General features: G+C 41.1%; 2 pseudogenes; one reads left to right on the top strand and one right to left on the bottom strand.

Moving 5' to 3' along the window:
- The first annotated feature begins 1,334 nt into the window (after window positions 1–1,334).
- On the top strand, window positions 1,335–5,231 carry LOC125506646 (lysine-specific demethylase JMJ26-like; annotated as a pseudogene).
- Window positions 5,232–11,036: 5,805 nt separating this feature from the next.
- Window positions 11,037–12,899, bottom strand: LOC125506645 (SNF2 domain-containing protein CLASSY 3 pseudogene; annotated as a pseudogene).
- Between the last annotated feature and the right edge of the window lie 5,911 nt (window positions 12,900–18,810).

Below are 18,810 nucleotides of genomic sequence, written 5' to 3'. Positions count from 1 at the left end.
GCAAAGATTTAATGCGCTCCGGAAACTAAAATTGAGATGGAGATGAGCCCTTTAATTGGAAGAACAAAAAAATTGAGATAAACCGTAGTATTGTTTAGCACGACGAAAAAGAATACCTCGTATTCAAGGGACATGGATTTCTTCACATTCATCTGTCTGCACTTCTTACCCATATCGTGTGTGCCCTACCCGCCACCCTTTAAAATGCAAAAGCCTTTTCGTTCGTCATAATGGACCTTTCCATCATTCTTTGAGCAGCAGTTAACAATGCTAATGGCAATCAGTTCTTGATTGATTCTTTTGTCGGTGACCTCCATTTGCCTCATGACAAACTGTTCTCTTATGTTTCTAAGCACAATCTTATTGATACATACACATGTAATTAATGTTATCTATTCTTTTGTCAACGGACGCAGTCCATGAGGACTAATATCTGGAATGTTGGCATTTTATAACCCGTGAGTCATCCTCGCTACAACAAACTTTTGATATAATAACTTGTTTTGACTCCGATTGGTAAGGAGTTCATATGGAAATCAAGGGAACCAAATTTCTGGTTTATTTTGTTCTTACTCTTGCATTTCGAAAATCCAACAACCCTGTGTGATACTATCGCTTGCACAAGTAGAACATTCTTGTTAAGTAACAGGTTTTCCTTAATAATGTTCTAATTTATTGTTTACTCCAAATTGAGTTATCTAATGATTTCATTTGTAAATTCAGGAAACCAAAATGCTTGTTTACTTTAGTTCTTATCTCAAATATAATATACACTAGATTCATTATATAAATCTACCTATTCTTTTGTAAATTACTGGCACCTATAATGCATGTAATACTTTCCCGATCTTTAAGACCATAGTCTGCATAGAATTAAAGAGAACAATTAATTTTATTAGTGCGTGTCTATAATGTGGCCATACTCTTGCGTAAGTATTAGGAAACTGAAGGGTAAGTTGAAAAAAAATAACAATATAACATACAAAAATAGGTAGGAAAGAAAATTTGCAAATTTCCTCTCTATCAAATAGGGATTCTGATACTAATTTTGCGGGATTTTATTCGAATAGATGGATAAGTGTCATATTCCATGCTAGTGTTATTTATTGTGCAACTCCTTGGCGATAGATCTATATGATTATAATTAGAAGCCACCATAGAATTGATGGAGAAAATTTAGTGTATGTGGACGAACATGGTAACTTGTTTCGCTCTTGTTTGTATAATTTTAGTTTTTTTGAGCTAATTAATCCCTTTTTACTTATTACCACAAATTCACAGGGGTGTCATTATTCAATCTGAGCATAGAGCATGCTGTGCTCGACAAATACAACATGGTCTATTGGTATGCCTTGATCCTATGTAAATCATGATTTCTTGCAGTAGATTCCATCTATCCAATCTTGAATGTAATGTGTGCAGTACATTTTTCTTTTCTTTGCAGCAACAATTGCGACACATCAAATTGCGATCGCCGCAGAAGGTGCCCAGACCTGGAGTGCGACTACGAGCTATGCATCCTCTGCTACAGGAGCTCTGCGAGAACAACTTCTGAGGTTGCTGTGATGAGATGGAGGACGATCACCCGGACAATGGACCCGACTACTTGCACGGGGGCAATCCACACAGCCGCGCTCCTCATCGGGAGGTGAAGGTCAAGACATTACAAGAGAGGCAAAGTTAAAATAGCCAAGTGGGTAGCTAACATAACTGCCAACGGTGGCAGCATCCCTTGCCCTCCCGCCGACCTCGGGGGCTGCGATCGCCAGGGTCTTGAGCTGAGGCGGCCCTTTCCAGAGCACTGGCTTACGCGTCCAGGGACAGAAGCCACAACGTGCAAACGCTTCTTGACCGTTGCTGATCTAGCAGGTGCTAATGATGCATGCAGCTGCCTTTGCAGTTTGTCTGGGGAGGAAAAGGAGAGCTGCTTCCAGGGAGAACTCGACTGATAATTGGGTGTATTACTCCTTGTCGGACGCTGCAAAGCCGGATGACCGGAAGCACTTCAAGAAACACTGGGTGATGGGAGAACCAGTAGTTTTTGAGGCATTCTAGATAAGATGTCAGGTTTCAGCTGGGAGCCGTGAACCATGTTGTCTCAGATACACGTTGATGACAAGGCTTCTGATCTGGTGAATGTGAAGGCTATCGATTGCCTTAGTTGTTGTGAGGTGAGCGGTAATCTTCTCCTTTTACAACTCAGATCTAGATGATATTACTCCCTCCCGTTATCTAAATATGTCATTTTATAGAACTGTATTAAAAATACTATTTGCATTAATAGATCAGAATCAAATGCATAATTATATCTCCAACACTAGTTCACAGTACATGGAATTAATGTAGTACCAGGGTCTTACCTTTCAGTAAAGATTTCCTAGCTAGCTGAGAAGCAACAGATTTAACATATAAAGGGTTCAGTGCCTTGTATATCTGTATATGTCACGTGCAAAAATTGGGTTCATACTTTAAATATTCATTCCAATCCTTATGAAAAGATGAAGATGATAAGTTAATGTTTCCTAAGCTTCCTTTTTCAGGTCGAAATACACAATAGTAGCTTTTAGCCATAAATCTTAATCTAGTAATTAGTTGCATGCAGTTAGTTGGGCACGCGGTGCGGATCGTAGACTCAGCAGGCGCGCAGTCGATTCTGCGTCGTGCAGCCGGGTCGTGGAGCAGCTTGTGGGCTGCATGCCTGCATGTAGGGATTAGCCGGTGCATGTAGGTAGCTAGTTATTAGTTAGTTAGCAGATCGTAGAGTGATTCCAGGTTAGTTAGTGGCAAGTTGGACGTGCAGGCTGTGCACCCGTGCTTGTGCTACTTATAAGAATGAAAGCCGTGGTGCTGCAAAGGGAGAGTAGCTAGGAGAAAAAAATGTAGTCTCCGGTGGTCTCTCGCGTGTGTGCACTCACCATGAGGAGTAGTAGCCGGATTTGATGTCCACGACGTGTAGTCTCTCAAGTACGTGACGGTATGTTGCCGACCCGAGTTTGAGCTCGAAGAAGAAGAGCGCCATTCGTGTGGCGAGGCGTTTGAGTGCCGGGAAGAACCTTGTGTCCAGCGTGCTTTTTCTTACACCTTCGTTAGAGCGAGTGAGAGAAAGAGCGCTATCCGGTTTTGTCCCACAATGGCTTCTTCAATAGATACTACAAAGGTCGACATTATGATAATGGTTGGCGAGAGATCCTCAAACTGAAGGACTGTCCTACATCAAATCAATTTGAAGAGCTCTTTCCAAACCATGGAGAAATGTATACGCCTTCATTACCTCTCCAACCATACACCAACCCGAATTTTGGCATCATTAATATTTCAACTTTCCTTCCTAACGATCTTCACAAGGTTGATTTGGGCCCAAAATCATACATAGCATACGATATTTCACAAGAACTTGAAAGAGGAGATTCGGTTACCAGGCTTCATTGCGACTTGATGCGGTAAGTGAGATAGATAAGTGTATGACTGTAACAGAGAGAATTCCTTAATTACCTTGGTAAAATGTAATAAGTGGCCAGAACTCCATTCTATAATCCATTTTAGATTAATCTGCATTATCGAAATGGCGCCCCTACTAGTGGTTTTATTCATTTCTAAGGTTTGGTCTAATATTAGGTCAATGTAATGCTGCATACTACCAAGGTTGCCTCTTATAGGAGGCAAGAAAGTGCCTTAGTTTTTCCGAAATTAAAACACAAGGCCCAAGATAAAATTGGATTATGCAGTGATGATATAAACAGGGACGGCTATGCAAAACATAATACATCACCTGAACATATGGAGGGCCAGGAGGGTGCTCGCTGGGATATATTCAGAATAGGGGATGTCCCACGATTGAAAGAATATTTGAGAGAGCACTCCAAAGAATTTCGTCATGTAGGTTGCTATCAACTAAAAAAGGATAGTACTTTTGATAACGGAAGTATGTGTACAGTGTACATCTCATTTGATATTTTGGTGCAGTTGTATAACCGAGTGCACGAAGAAACATTTTATCTAACAGAACACCACAAGAGAAAGCTTAAAGTTGAACATGGTGAGTTGTAGTACCTGTAAATCACACAATATATATGAAGTTTCAGAGAAAAGTAAACTAAAGTGTTATGTCTATCCAAATTGGTAATGTGTTTCAGGAGTAGAGCCATGGACTACAGTACAAAAACTTGGAGAGGCTGTTTTCATAGCAGCCGGCTGTCCACATCAAGTATGACAAATTCAGGTATATATCGCCTGAACAAACTATAGGTATAGACATGATCATATTTGACAGCCAAAAACTGGTTTATTATTTCTGTAATATGTAACTGGTTGTGTTCTTCTATTACTTTTGTAGTCTTGTACCAAGATTTGTCAGATAATCATGTTGCTTTAGCGAGCACGTAGGGAATAGTGCATGTTTGTTTCTGAGATTTAGCTTGCATTAGTTGAGTATAGGCTAGCACGTACACGTTCTGTCACGTCTAATTAGCATTTGTTTTTGTTAGCTAGTTTGTTAGCCACGAGCCGTAACTTGTGCGAGCCGTGCATGCATTTGCATGGGCCTGAGATGCATCTGTTTGCATCGGGCCGTTTCCTTCAGTCTAGCATCGCGTGGTAGACACGTTCAGCAGCTCGTGGGATGGCACGAGCTAACCGGATCGTGGCGCTTTGGTAGGATCCTTACCGGCCACGTTTTCCCTTCTGTAACCGAACAATGAGATATAAAGGAAGAAAAGCCGAGGAGAAAGTAGAACGGCACCAAAAGAATCTCTCGTGTGTGTCTCATCGTTTTTCCTCCACCTGTACGCGTGTGTCTTCTGGCCTCTGATCCAACAAGATTGTTATAGGCTTTGTTTCCCCTGAGAATGTTAGACAATGTATGATGCTGAACAAAGAGCACAGATCAAAGGAAGACAAACTAGAGGTTAACCTTTTTACACCATTATGTTAACCCTATGTTTTGGTGCAAACATAGTTTAATAGAACTATGTTCCAGAACACAAACTCAATCATATTAGGCTCTCTGATTACATGCTTGTTGATTCCAGATTTGTACTTGCAGGTGTCTTTGGTTGAGGAACTGTGACAAACATATTATGTACAAAATGCAGGTCAAGAAGATGATCATCTATGCTGTTAATCATTCTGTTCAGACCTTGAAAGACGATCTGAAACATTTTTTCCTGGAAAGGAGTGCCTCGGCACGAAGCCCTTTATTAACAGATTTCCAATTCTTGCGAGACAATTTGTGACATGCTTTCTCCTTGAGGCAACAAAATTAATTTTCTTAGAATGAAGATGTAAACTAGGAGGAAAATTGACTGCAGATCACATCCAGGTGCTGCAGAAAATAGTGGTTAAAATTATTAGTATAGCATTTATTTGAGGCACTTGGAGCTAAAATTGAAATATTAAGATGGAGATTTGAATTATGTACTCTTCGTTTTGTAAACACTGTGTTGCAATTGATTTGTGGACCATGGCATGAAAATTCCTACAAGCCATGTTTTTTCAATAATTTCAACAACTCTATGTTAAATAGCTTAGTTAGTTGAACTTTATATCTGTAATATAATCCTGGGAGGTTGCTGGACTGAAGAAATGGGACATAATCTTGTCGCTTATTTTTAAGGAAGACAGTAGGGTTTCTCTGTTGTGTATTTTCACTAGTAGAAAAAGGGCCTTCAGTCCCGGTTCATAAGGGCCTTTAGTCCCGGTTCTAGAACCGGGACTAAAATGTCGATACTAATGCCTCTTCCTTTAGTCCCGGTTCAATCCAGAACCGGGACTAAAGGGCGCGGCCACGTGGAGCTCCACCTTTAGTCCCGGTTGGTAACAACAACCGGGACTAAAGGAAATTTTCTGATTTTTTTTAAAAAAAAAATTGAATTTTTTTTAATTTTTTTTATTTTCAAATTTCTGAATTATTTTAATCTCTAGTCTGTAATCACCACCCCTCATCACTTCTCAATTTATCCTCTAATCACCCCTCATCATTCCAAATCATCTAACTTTCCGAACGGTCACCCATTATCCCACTCCCCCAGCCTGAGCACGCTTAACTTCCGGGTTCTATTCTCCCTCGCTCCAAGTCTGCACTTGTTGTTTTCCTGACAATACTAAGATGTCAATCCTATTAACCTCCAGAAATTTTGCTTGAGCATGAAGTGACACATTTCATAGTTTTATTTTGAAACTATTGTTTTAAAAAACAATAATTATTTAGTAACACTAATATTTCTTGAATAATTAGTTTGACCATTGTTTGACCACAGTTTGACCATAGTTTGACCAGATTTGACCAAAATTGAAATAACTGAAATAATTATTTAGTAACACTAATATTCTAGAATAATTAGTTTGACCATTGTTTGACCACAGTTTGCCCACTGTTTGAATTTTTTTCGATTTTTTCACTCTAGATCTTAAAAGCCCCGTAACTTTTTTTCTATTAGGTTTTTGATAATTTTGAAAATGATTCGGATGTAACTTTTCGAGTAGATGATTTTTCATATAAAAAACTTTTTCATCCGAGTTAGTATGCAAAAGTTATGCCCATTTTTACAAATTTCAGAGAGATTTTGCAAATAAAGTCAAAATTCACATTTGCAAATTGTCCCAACAACTAGACCACATATCACATGGGAAACTTATTTTCTTTTATTTTTTTGACATTTCCATCATTTTTTTTTATTTTTTTAAACTGAAAAGGCGATCCAGGGGGTAGAGTTTGAAAATGGGACCTTTAGTACCGGTTCGTGGCATGAATCGGGACTAAAGGTCTCATCCCCATTAGTCCCGGTTCGTGCCTCAAACCGGGACTAAAGGTCTAATCTTTAGTCCCGGTTTGAGGCACGAACCGGGACCAATGGTTGTGGGCCAGGAGCGAGGCCCATTGGTCCCGGTTTATCCCACCAACCGGGACCAAAAGGTCCAGATGAACCAGGACCAATGGCCCACGTGGCCCGGCCGGCCCCCTGGGCTCACGAACCGGGACCAATGCCCCCATTGGTCCCGGTTCTGGACTGAACCGGAACTAATGGGGTTACCCGGCCTGGACCAAAGCCCCCTTTTCTACTAGTGTTTTTTTACAAGTTTGTATATGAAGAAAAGTACAATGTAAAATGGCCGGTCAGCTTAGGCTAATCTTGCTGCATGAGTTGTCATATGTAATCGTCATAGATGTATATGGACCCATGTTGGTTATTTTCAGTCTTGGTGCTATTCCATTGCCCCATTTTTCAGCATCTCAACACTTACCACCATGAACAAAATGATTTTGTGGCACTGTTTGTAACACCTTGAAACATCCTCAATGTTTCAAGAAGGAATTTATGTGCAACAATAATATGCTCTCCAAAATTTAAGCAAACATCTATTAGCCGACAGAGCTCAATCATTTCTCTTTGGTAAAACTCCCAGTGCACTATTTGAATGAAAAATATCTTCTTCCAAATTTTACCAATCCTGAAAAAAGCCAGCCCTTGGTGCTTGTATGATGGCGGATGTCCTGGCAGCCGATCAAGAACGCCTGTTGTCTGAGCCTTTAGATAATAGAGAATAGCAATGCCCAGTGGGAGCTTGAGGGATGACGACTCACAAGACCACTCAACAGGCAGGCGCTGTTGAATAGGGAACAGCATAGGCAAGCTAGAGTATAGGGAGGTACAATATGCATGTAAAGAAGACGGTTCTACATGTTGTTAATCCCGCTGTTGAGACCTTGAAACACAATCTGAAATATATTTTTCCCAGAAAGCAGTTACCTGGAATGAAGCCCTTTATTAAAATATTTGCGGTTCTTATGAGACAATTCGTGACATGCTTTTTCCTTGACACAACAAAATTATTTTTCTTAGAACTATGATGTAAACTAGGAGGAAAAGCGGGTGCAGATCACATTCAGGTGCTGTGAAAAATAGTGGTCAAGTTATTTAACATAGCATTTATTGAGGCTCTTGGAGCTAGAATTATTTCAGAGTAATATTGAGGTAGACATTTGAATTATGCACGCTTCATTTTGTTAACACTTTTTTGCAATTGCTTTGTGGTAGGGAAAGATTCCTAGAAGCCATGATTCCTTGATAATTTCGACAACACTATCTTGAATAGCTTAGTTAATTAAAATGTATTCATGTAAGATAATCCTGGGAGGTTGTGGGATTGAAGAAATGAGATATAATTTTGTCTCTTTTTCAAGGAAGACAGTTGGTTAATTGAATGTATCTTAATATGGTATCAGATCTGAGGTATCGGTTTCGAGTCTCGGTCCCTGCATTTTCCTCAACTTCATTTGCATAGATGTGGCACTAGAGTTATTTTCACTGACCGAGCAGCGGTCTATGATACATTATCATCACTGTCCGGTCGGCCAGCCTGTGTGTGACAATGATGACATCACCGACCCAGAAGCACCGACGGGCTGCTAGCGCGTCAGTGATGATACATTTTTTTGCCGGTGAGTGTTATGTGGCCTTCTAGTAGTGTCTCTTCCCCACAACGTTCTCTTCACACTCCCTACACCATAAATTAGTGCCACCATCCCCACATTAAAACAACAATGCTATTAGAAGGACACTCCAGCCGACTCCTGAAATCATGCCCGCTGCAGCAATGCCAGTGCCCCTGGACCGGTCAATGTTGGAGACACCAACCCCGTGTAAGGGATGCATGTGCTGCTGGTGGAGAACGCCGTGTTGTTGCAGAAACGAAGCAGGTGCTGACCAGTAATGAAGCAAACTTCAAGATCACAGGATTGCATTGTTCCATGGCCATGGTTATGTTCACCAAATCTCTTCATCGTGCAAATGGTGTATTAGAGGACCATACAGTAACAGTGGCCTTGCCCTATGATGTGATATTCACAGACTGCCAGGTAAATTTGTCCAGCAACAACATTCCAAGCATCCGTCCAATCTTAATTTCCTTTTAGGCTTTGCAAAAAAGATAAAAACTGATGTTGTTCATTCTGCGGTCAAATGACAAATCCAATAGAAAAGAGAAAAACCGCATAGATAAATGTTTTGTGCTGTGCCAAGGGAAAAAATGTCTTCCAACTTCCACTTGACGATAAACTTACGATAAATAGACGTTAGTGGCATATGAGTACCCGGTGAAAACATTCAGTAATATGTTAGGGAGTCAAAAAAATTGAGTGACATATGGGATGGCCAAAGTGTCTATGATGTATATGGAATCTACTCATCTTGAAAAGCACGGTTCATTTTAGCGAATAATGGGACTTGCACCTTTTCACCCAGTTGCAATTGCGGAAAAGTGGAAATTAGATTTTCGTTGAAATGATGCCCGGCATTTTCTTCAGGTTGCGTGCATGAGTGTGGTCTGTTGTTTGGGTAATCGTCTTCTGTCTTGTCGCAGATTATGACACACATCACATAGCCAGGCTCTGGTCACCTCCTATGGATCATCATAGATTGAAGTGTTGCAATTTTTGATGGAAATAAATGCAAAAAGTGTGGTGCACACATGATGTACGTTAAAGAGTGGACTGATGGCTTCTCAAAAATAAGAATAAATACTGGATTGAAGGAATCTTTTTTCAGAATACATGATATACATATATCAAGACTTTCCACTAGACCCTCTCATCCCTATGCTAACCGGCATGTTTGGTCCTTAGGTTGGACAGTGGTACATATGTGAATTTGCAAATAATTGAAGATCGATTATAACTAACATAAGCGAGAACATTGGACTTCTTATGATATTCGATTAGATCAAAGAACATATACATCTATAAATCATGCATACATAATCAAAATAGTTTGTATCCAGTGTTAACAGAAAGTCAAAATCATCACACAATAAAGCATACCAAAGATTACATCAAATCGATCACAACTAAGTGATACAATTGAGAAACTAGAGAGAGAAGATGCCACATAGCTAGTGTTATGGACCATAATCCATACTAGTGGTTGGGGCGCACCCCTGGGTTAGCCTCCTGAGAGGAAGGTTAGGCGCTGCTAGGTAGGAGGCAACCCTTTCACCTAATTTTTCCGCGTTCTGTTTAGCACATGCATAATTAAAGGATTGGGATGATGTGGCGTAAAAACTAAGAGAAAGGAATTCAGCAAGGGATGTTAGGAGAATAACGTATACTTGAAAGATTTGATGAGCGTAATATATTGGAGCTTAATCTATATACTTCCGAATTAACTCCCATGTCTTGTTCTCACAAATTTGTAAGGCCTCTTTTGGTTCATAGGATAGGATTATCGTAGGAATAGGAATTTTGTAGGAAATGAGATGTCATGGATTTCAAATCCTATGAGTAGGAATAGGAAACGAGATGTCATTTGGTTGACACCAAAGGAATTTTTCTATTGAGTCTAGGCTCATTTTTATTTTCCTATGAAATGTGGAGGATAGGAAGCAATCCTATGTAGGAATACGAATCCATTCCTATGAACCAAAGGGCTCTAAAGGAAAAAATCCTATAAGAATCCTATCCTCTAGAATTCCTATGAAATTCCTCCAAAGCAAAGGAGGCCTAAACGATTACAGGAGAATATAGGATTCCTAGAAATAGATAGAGGAGACATATGTATACTGAGTCATTGCCTGACGACCAAGGCTGAGCCCCACCACCTCCTCCACCCTCATCACAACGTCCAGCTTATCTCCTCCTAGTCCGAATCCTTCGTGGAATCACATTACTACAACGATGCCATCTCCACCGCCCTCTTTCTTGGCCTGATAGAGAGAGTCATTGGCAAGCCAAAGGGGTTACGAACGGGTAGTCATGGTGCAGTAGCACGGTCAGGAAGCCGTAATCGGATGGCACGGCCAGATCATTTGGACGGCTCCAGCAGGGAGGCGAACCACATATACGATCTCAATTTAGAATTTCTATTTTCAATACCTTGCAAATAATTTACTTCTTTTGTTGAAGAATCCATAAATTCAGAATTTCATGGAACGCTTGCTTGTCCAGTAATGATATAATAGGATAAGTACCACAAGCAAATATGGAAATTGCAACCTTCTGATCTTAGAAGCTTCCACTTACCAAAGATATATAAGTTCTATTGTCACTACAATGGGAGAATATTCACAAAAATCTCTTTCAGATTTTCATCTTCTATAATTTGTTCCAAAATCCTGTCATTGGAAATAGATTCTGATGACGTGTTGCGCTCCGCAGGCTGTTCCTCAATTGAAAACAACAATTTGGACATTTGGTCTTTCATAGCTTATATATCATATTTGCCCTTCTCTTGTGTTCACTAGTAGAAAAAGGAGGCTTTGGTCCAGGCCGGGTAAGCCCATTAGTCCCGGTTCAGTCCAGAACCGGGACCAATGGGTGCATTTATCCCAGTTCGTGCGGCTAAGGCATTAGTCCCAGTTCACCTGGTCCCTTTAGTCCCGGTTCGTGCCACGAACCGGGACTAAATGGTGCGATGCCCATTAGTCCCGGTTGGTGGCACCAACCGGGACTAATGGGCTTTGAGGCATTAGTACCGGTTCATGGCATGAACCGGTACTAAAGGTCCATTTTCAAACTCCCCCCCCCCTCGTGGACTACCTTTTCAGTTATAGGAAAAACAAAAGAAAATGATGGAAATGTCAAAAAAATAAAATAAAATAAGTTTCCCAGGTGATATGTGGTCTAGTTGTTGGGAAAATTTACAAATATGAATTTCGACTTTATTTACAAAATCTCTATGGAATTTGTAAAATGGGCATAACTTTTGCATATGAACTCGGATTAAAAAGTTTTTTATATGAAAATCATCTACTCGAAAAGTTACATCGGATGGAGACTGCCTACGGCCTGTTTGCAAATTTGTAGAATCCTCAAATTCCAAAAGGAAAAAAATTTATGCTCAAATTTCAGTTTTTTTAAATTTTCATTAAATCTGGTCAAACTATGGTCAAACTACTTATTCAAGAAGTATTAGTGTTACTAAATAATTATTCAAGAATATTAGTGTTATTAAATAATTATTTCAGTTTTTTGAATTTTGGTCAAATCTGGTCAAACTATGGTCAAACTGTGGTCAAACAATGGTCAAACTACTTATTCAAGAAATATTAGTGTTACTAAAAAATTATTGTTTTTAGAACAATAGTTTGAAACTCAAACAGTGAAATGTGTGACTTCATGCTCAAGCTAAACTCCTGAGGGTTAATAGGATTGACATCTTATTATTGTGAGGAAAACAACGAGTGCAGACTTGGATACGAGGGAGAATAGAACCCGGAAGTTAAGCGTGCTCAGGCTGGGGGAGTGGGAGGATGGGTGACCGTCTGGGAAGTTAGATGATTTAGAATGATGAGGGGTGATTAGAGATTAAATTGAGCAGTGATGAGGGGTGATTAGAGATTAGAGGTTAAAATAATTCAGAAATTTGAAAATAAAAAAATTTAAAAAAAAAATTCAAAAAAAATCAGAAAATTTCCTTTAGTACCAGTTGGTGTTACCAACCGGGACTAAAGGTGGACCGGCCACGTGGAGGGTCTTTAGTCCCGGTTCTGGTTTGAACCAGGACTAAAGGGTCAGGGCATTAGTAACGACCCTTTAGTCCCGGTTCAAGAACCGGGACTAAAGGCCCTTATGAACCGGGACTAAACGCCCTTTTTCTACTAGTGGTTCCTTCTACGATTAGATTGTATGTATGGACAATCTTTTGCTGACCAATTCGATATGCACATCCAATCGCCCTCCTTTGGGCGGAATGGTTCCACACAACCTCGAGGAGCACCACACGCGACGCTCCAAGGAGGGTGGTACCTTCTCCACACACCTTGGTCGATGCAAGCATCACCTTGGCCTCGCTCTCGATATCATTGAAGTCCACCATCAAGGCCTTGCGGGTTTTAAGAGAGACGTTTCCACTCATATACAGGAGCTCGTTGCATTTAGTCCAGTTGAACTCTTTCCTCAGCTGTTCCATGATCAAGTCCAATGGTTCAAGAAACTGGCTAAACAGAAGCATCGCTCCTTTAAAGCTTCACTACTAGAATTTTTGTCATTACTGAGTGCAATATGCTAGGAAGTCGGCAATAGTATCTTTGCCGAGTTCCTACCAAAGAGGTACTCGACAAAAACTAAAACTCGGCAAACACGTACTTGCCGAGTATCGTCAACGAAACACTCGCTAAAACAACAAAACTCGGCAAACAGGGCATTGCCGAGTGCTAAACTTGGAAAAGGGGGTCTTTACTGAGTGTGCCACTCGGCAAAAGGGGGTCCTAGCTACAATGCATTGTTTTAGCTGTAGCGGTTACATACGACCTCGGATGAAGATGCCTCAAAAATTAAAGTTGTTCATTTTGATGAGATGGATAATTTTATGTTGACAACTTTTACATTTGATGCCATATTATTTACAATTTTTCCATTTAAAATTTGGTCTCAAATGACCAACACGATGACCATACTCATGCCAAATAGAGTTTTGAACTTTTCATACAAAAATATCATTTTCTATTTTGTAAGTACCAACCGGGACTAAAGGCCCTGTGTCCAATCTTAATTTGTTTTAGGCTTTGCAAAAAATGAAAAAAAACCTGATGTTGTTCACTCTCCGGTCAAATGACAAATCCAATAGAAAAGATAAAAACCACATAGATTGTTTTCTGCTGTGGTAAGGGAATCAATGTCTTCCAACTTACACTTGACAAATAAATAGACGTTAGTGGCATATGAGTACCCAGTGAAAACATTCAGTAATATGTTAGGGAGTCAAAAACATTGAGTGACAAATGGGATGGACAAAGTGTCTATGGTGTATAAGGAATCTACTCATTTTGAAAAACACGAGTTCATTTTAGCGAATAATGCAACTTGCACCTTTTCACCCAGTTGCACTTGGGGAAAAGTGGAAATTACATTTTCATTGAAATGGTGTCCGACATGTTCTTTAGGTTGCGTGCATGAGTGTGGTCTGTTGTTTGGGTAATCGTCTTCTGTCTTGTCGCAGATGATGATACACATCTCATAGCCAGGCTCTGGTCACCTCCCATGGATCATCGTAGATTGAAGTGTTGCAATTTTTGATGGAAATAAATGCAAAAAGTGTGGTGCACACATGATGTAGGTTAAAGATTGGACTGATGGCTTCTCAAAAATAAAAATAAATATTTGATTGAAGGAATCTTTTTTCAGAATACATGATATACATATATCAAGACTTTCCACTAGACCCTCTCACCCCTATGCTAACCGACATGTTCGGTCCTTAGGTTTGACAGTGGTACATATGTGAATTTGCAAACAATTGTAGATCGATTATAACAAATATAAACTAGAACATTGGACTTCTTATGATATTCGATTAGATGAAAGAATATATATACATCAATAAATCATGCATACATAATCAAAATAGTTTGTATCCAGTGTTAATACAAAGTCAAAATCATCACACAATAAAGCATACCAAAGATTACATCAAATTGATCACAGCCAAGTGATAAAATTGAGAAAATAGAGAGAGAAGATGCCACATAGCTAGTGTTATGGACCATAATCCATAATAGTGGTTGGGACGCACCCCTGGGTTAGCCACCTGATAGGAAGGTCAGGCGCTGCTAGGTAGGAGGCAACCCTTTCACCTATTTTTTTTTCTATTTTTGTATAGCACATGCATAATTAAAGGATTGTGAGGAGGTGGCGTACAACTAAGAGAAATGATTTCAGCATGTGATGTTAGGAGAATAACATATACTTGAAGGATTTGATGAGTGTAATATATTGAAGGTTAATCTATATACTTTAGAATTAACCTCCCATGACTTGTTCTCAAAAAATTGTAAACGATTACAGGAGAATATAGGATTCCTAGAAATATATAGAGGAGACATACGTATACTAAGTCATTGCCTGACGACCAAGGCTGAGCCCCACCACCACCTCCATCCTTGTTGCCAACGACATAGATGAGCCCCCGAACCTCATCACCACGTCATCTCCTCCCACTCCGAATTCTTCGTGCAATCTCACTGCTGCAAGGATGCCATCTCCGCTGCCCTTCATGGAATGGGTCATGTCAATCAGATCATTCTCTTAATGATGTGATCCCGTTAATCAAATAACAACTCATTGTTCATGGTTAGGAAACATATCCATCTTTGATTAACGAGCTAGTCAAGTAGAGGCATACTAGTGACACTTTGTTTGTCTATGTATTCACACATGTATTATGTTTCCGGTTAATACAATTCTCGCATGAATAATAAACCTTTATCATGATTATAAGGAAATAAATAATAACTTTATTATTGCCTCTAGGGCATATTTCCTTCAGTCGAAGCAATTAGCTAGAGTAGCTCCATGCAGAGCATTGTAGACATAGAAAACAAAATACACATGGCTCTGAATGTGGCCGACCCATTGACTAAATTTCTCTCACAAGCAAAACATGATCACTCTTTGGATGTTAATCACATAGCGATGTGAACTAGATTATTGACTCTAGTAAAACCTTTGGGTATTAGTCACATGGAGATGTGAACTGATCATATAAAGATGTGCACTATTGGTGTTAAATCACATCACGATGTGAACTAGATTATTGACTCTAGTGCAAGTGGGAGACTGAAGGAAATATGCCCTAGAGGCAATAATAAAGTTGTTATATATATTTATTTATATCCTGATAAATTTTTATTATTCATGCTAGAATTGTATTAACCGGAAACTTGATACATGTGTGAATACATAGACAGACAGAGTGTCCCTAGTATGACTCTACTTTACTAGCTCGTTAATCAAAGATGGTTAAGTTTCCTAGCCATGGACATGTGTTGTCATTTGATGAATGGGATCGCATCATTAGAGAATGATGTGATGGACAAGACCCATCCGTTAGATTAGCACTATGATCATTTAGTTTGTTGATATTGCTTTCTTCATGACTTATACATGTTCCTATGACTATGAGATTATGCAGCTCCCGAATACCGGAGGGACACTTAGTGTGCTATCAAACGTCACAACGTAACTGGGTGATTATAAAGATGCTCTACAAGTGTCTCTGATGGTGTTTGTTGAGTTGGCATAGATAGAGATTAGGATTTGTAAGTCTGATTGTCGGAGAGTTATCTCTAGGCCCTCTCGGTAATGCTCATCACTATAAGCCTTGCAAGCAATGTGACTAAAGAGTTATTTACGAGATGATGCATTACGGAACGAGTAAAGAGACTTGCCGGTAATGATATTGAACTAGGTATGAGGATACCGACGATCGAATCTCGGGCAAGTAACATACCGATGACAAAGGGAACAACGTATGTTGTTATGCAGTTTGACCGATAAAGATCTTCGTAGAATATGTAGGAACCAATATGAGCATCGAGGTTCCGCTATTGGTTATTGACCGGAGATGATTCTCGGTCATGTCTACATAGTTCTTGAACCCGTAGGGTCCGCACGCTTAACGTTCGATGACGATCGGTATTATGAGTTTATGTGTTTTGATGTACCAAAGGTAGTTCGGAGTCCCAGATGTGATCACGGACATGACGAGGAGTCTCGAAATGGTCGAGACATAAAGATTGATATATTGGAAGGTTACGTTTGGACACCGGAAAGGTTTCGGATGAGTTCGGGCATATACTGGAGTACTGGGGAGTTACCGGAACCCCTCGGGGGCTAAATGCGCCTACATGGGCTTTAGTGGGAGAGAGAGGAGGCAGCCAAGAGGTGGCAGCCTGGCCCCCCAAGCCCAATCCGAATTGGGAGGGGGCCGGCCCCCCTTTCCTTCCTCTCCTCTTCCCCTTCCTCGACCCTCCTATTAGGACTAGGAAAGGGGGGAAACTCTACTCCTAGTAGGAGTAGGAATCCCCCCTTGGGGTGCACCATGAAGGACCGGTCAGCCCCCACCTCCCCTCCTTTATATACGGTGGAGGGGGGCACCCCATAGACACACAAGTTGACAATTTTTTAGCCATGTGCGGTGCCCCCTTCCACAGATACACACCTCGGTTGCATCATTGTAGTGCTTAGGCGAAGCCCTGCGCCAGTAACTTCATCATCACCATCAACACGCCGTCGTGCTGACGAAACTCTCCCTCGGCCTCAACTGGATCAAGAGTACAAGGGACGTCACCGAGCGGAACGTGTGCAGATCGCGGAGGTGCCGTGCGTCGGTACTTGATCGATTGGATCGCGAAGACGTTCGAGTACATCAACCGCATTTCTTAACGCTTTCGCTTTCGGTATATAAGGGTACATAGACATACTCTCCCCTCTTGTTGCTATGCATCTCCTAGATAGATTTTGCGTGATCGCAGGAATTTTTTGAAATACTGCGTTCCCCAACAACTATAGTATATATGATATACATTTTATTGATGTGTACTTTACTAGTATTCATAGTAGCCCCTGGGTATTTGATACTGGTTCAGTTGCTATGATAAGGTAGGAGAATCATTTCTTTGTCCTTATTGCTGACCAAGAATTCTTTGATGTACTAACTAGCATATTGACAGTTGGCGTCGTTGATTGTTAAGAAACCCCCATGCATGTAGTATGGGTCCGCGACCGCAAGACCGGTGACTTGCTCTCTCCTGACGATGTAGTTCATGTGCAGCGCATACAGGCGGATGGACGTAAAATCGAGTGTCCTCATTTGAAACATCTGGAAGATGTAATCAAACCTCAGGAAGAAGAGGTTCATGGGGCATGTGTGGACATACATCTTGCAACTGCTCGGCACATGAACCGTATAAAGTGGGTATCCTGGATCATCCGAGGCGAGGAGGCTTCTCTCTGTCGAAAGCACATGGTCATGGAGTCTCCTGAGATCCCCTGCTATGGCAGCTAGTGCATTCGCCGGTACCATTGGCTCTCCCGCGACATGGATTAATGGCACATCTTTCATCGGTACATGATCAACCTTGGTCGAAGGCGGCTGGCTGCTAGAACCAACATTGCCAGCTTTACTGGATGTTCTCACCACCGGTCTCTTCCTCTGCTTCTTTTTGGTGGGCTCAGGTGCTGGTGGGTCTGTTAGACCCTCCCTGAGCACCACCCCTGGTGTTGTCGGGCTCAACATTGGATGAATCTGGCTAATTAGTTGAGCTTGGGTGGAGCCGGCATCTGGAGGTGTGTCCTGCGAGGATTGCATGAACAAAGACTTCTTGCACTCCCAAGGACGTTCCGGCTCTAGTACATGCATCTCATATTCATATGATTGACTCATTGTTACTTCGTTGTCAAAGGCAGTATTGAAATACTGGTTAGGGTCATCGACCTCCTCCATGTCATGATCCATATCCTCTTCCATGGGGCATATGGTATCATCTGCCGAAAAAGTTAGCCCTCCTTCCTCATGTCTCTCGATCTCAACAAGCACCACAGACGTTGGTTGTACTTGTGTAGGTGGTGTTGTGGTCATACCTTCCTGAGGTCCTGTTGGTGTGCTCCTGGCCACCTAGACACGAAGAAGATTTTTCGGCCACAGGATCGGCCAATTTTGCATTGGCCAAGCTGCATGGGGGTCTCGTCATCCTCTCCATCAGTTTGTATTGGACGAGGGAAACCCTCGTAGCCCGCTTTCACACTCGCCACGGAGACCCTTAAGGCGTTATCAGGCATCTGCCGGCGGTGAAACAATCGATCCTTAGGCTTGACTATAGTACCCTTCCCCACATCCACCAACCCGCCCTTCATGTGGTAAAGGAGGGTGCACGGAGTGGAGTCGGCCTACAAAGACATATACGTGCGGCGTCAGAGATCCAAAAAGAACGACAACTGAAGATTAATTAATTAGTTGAGTTGATGAAGGTGCGACGCGTATTTACTGTGAGAGCATCGAGCTCAGCCAATGTCGACGGCCCGATATTCAAGCCAGAGACGGA

The sequence above is a fragment of the Triticum urartu genome, chromosome 5A (assembly GCF_056163025.1).
Source record: "Triticum urartu cultivar PI428250 chromosome 5A, HENAU_Tu73, whole genome shotgun sequence".
In the NCBI taxonomy this organism is placed as follows: Eukaryota; Viridiplantae; Streptophyta; class Magnoliopsida; order Poales; family Poaceae; genus Triticum; species Triticum urartu.
The sequence above is the reverse complement of the archived record's forward strand: the minus strand, read 5'-3'. Positions and strand labels throughout refer to the sequence as shown.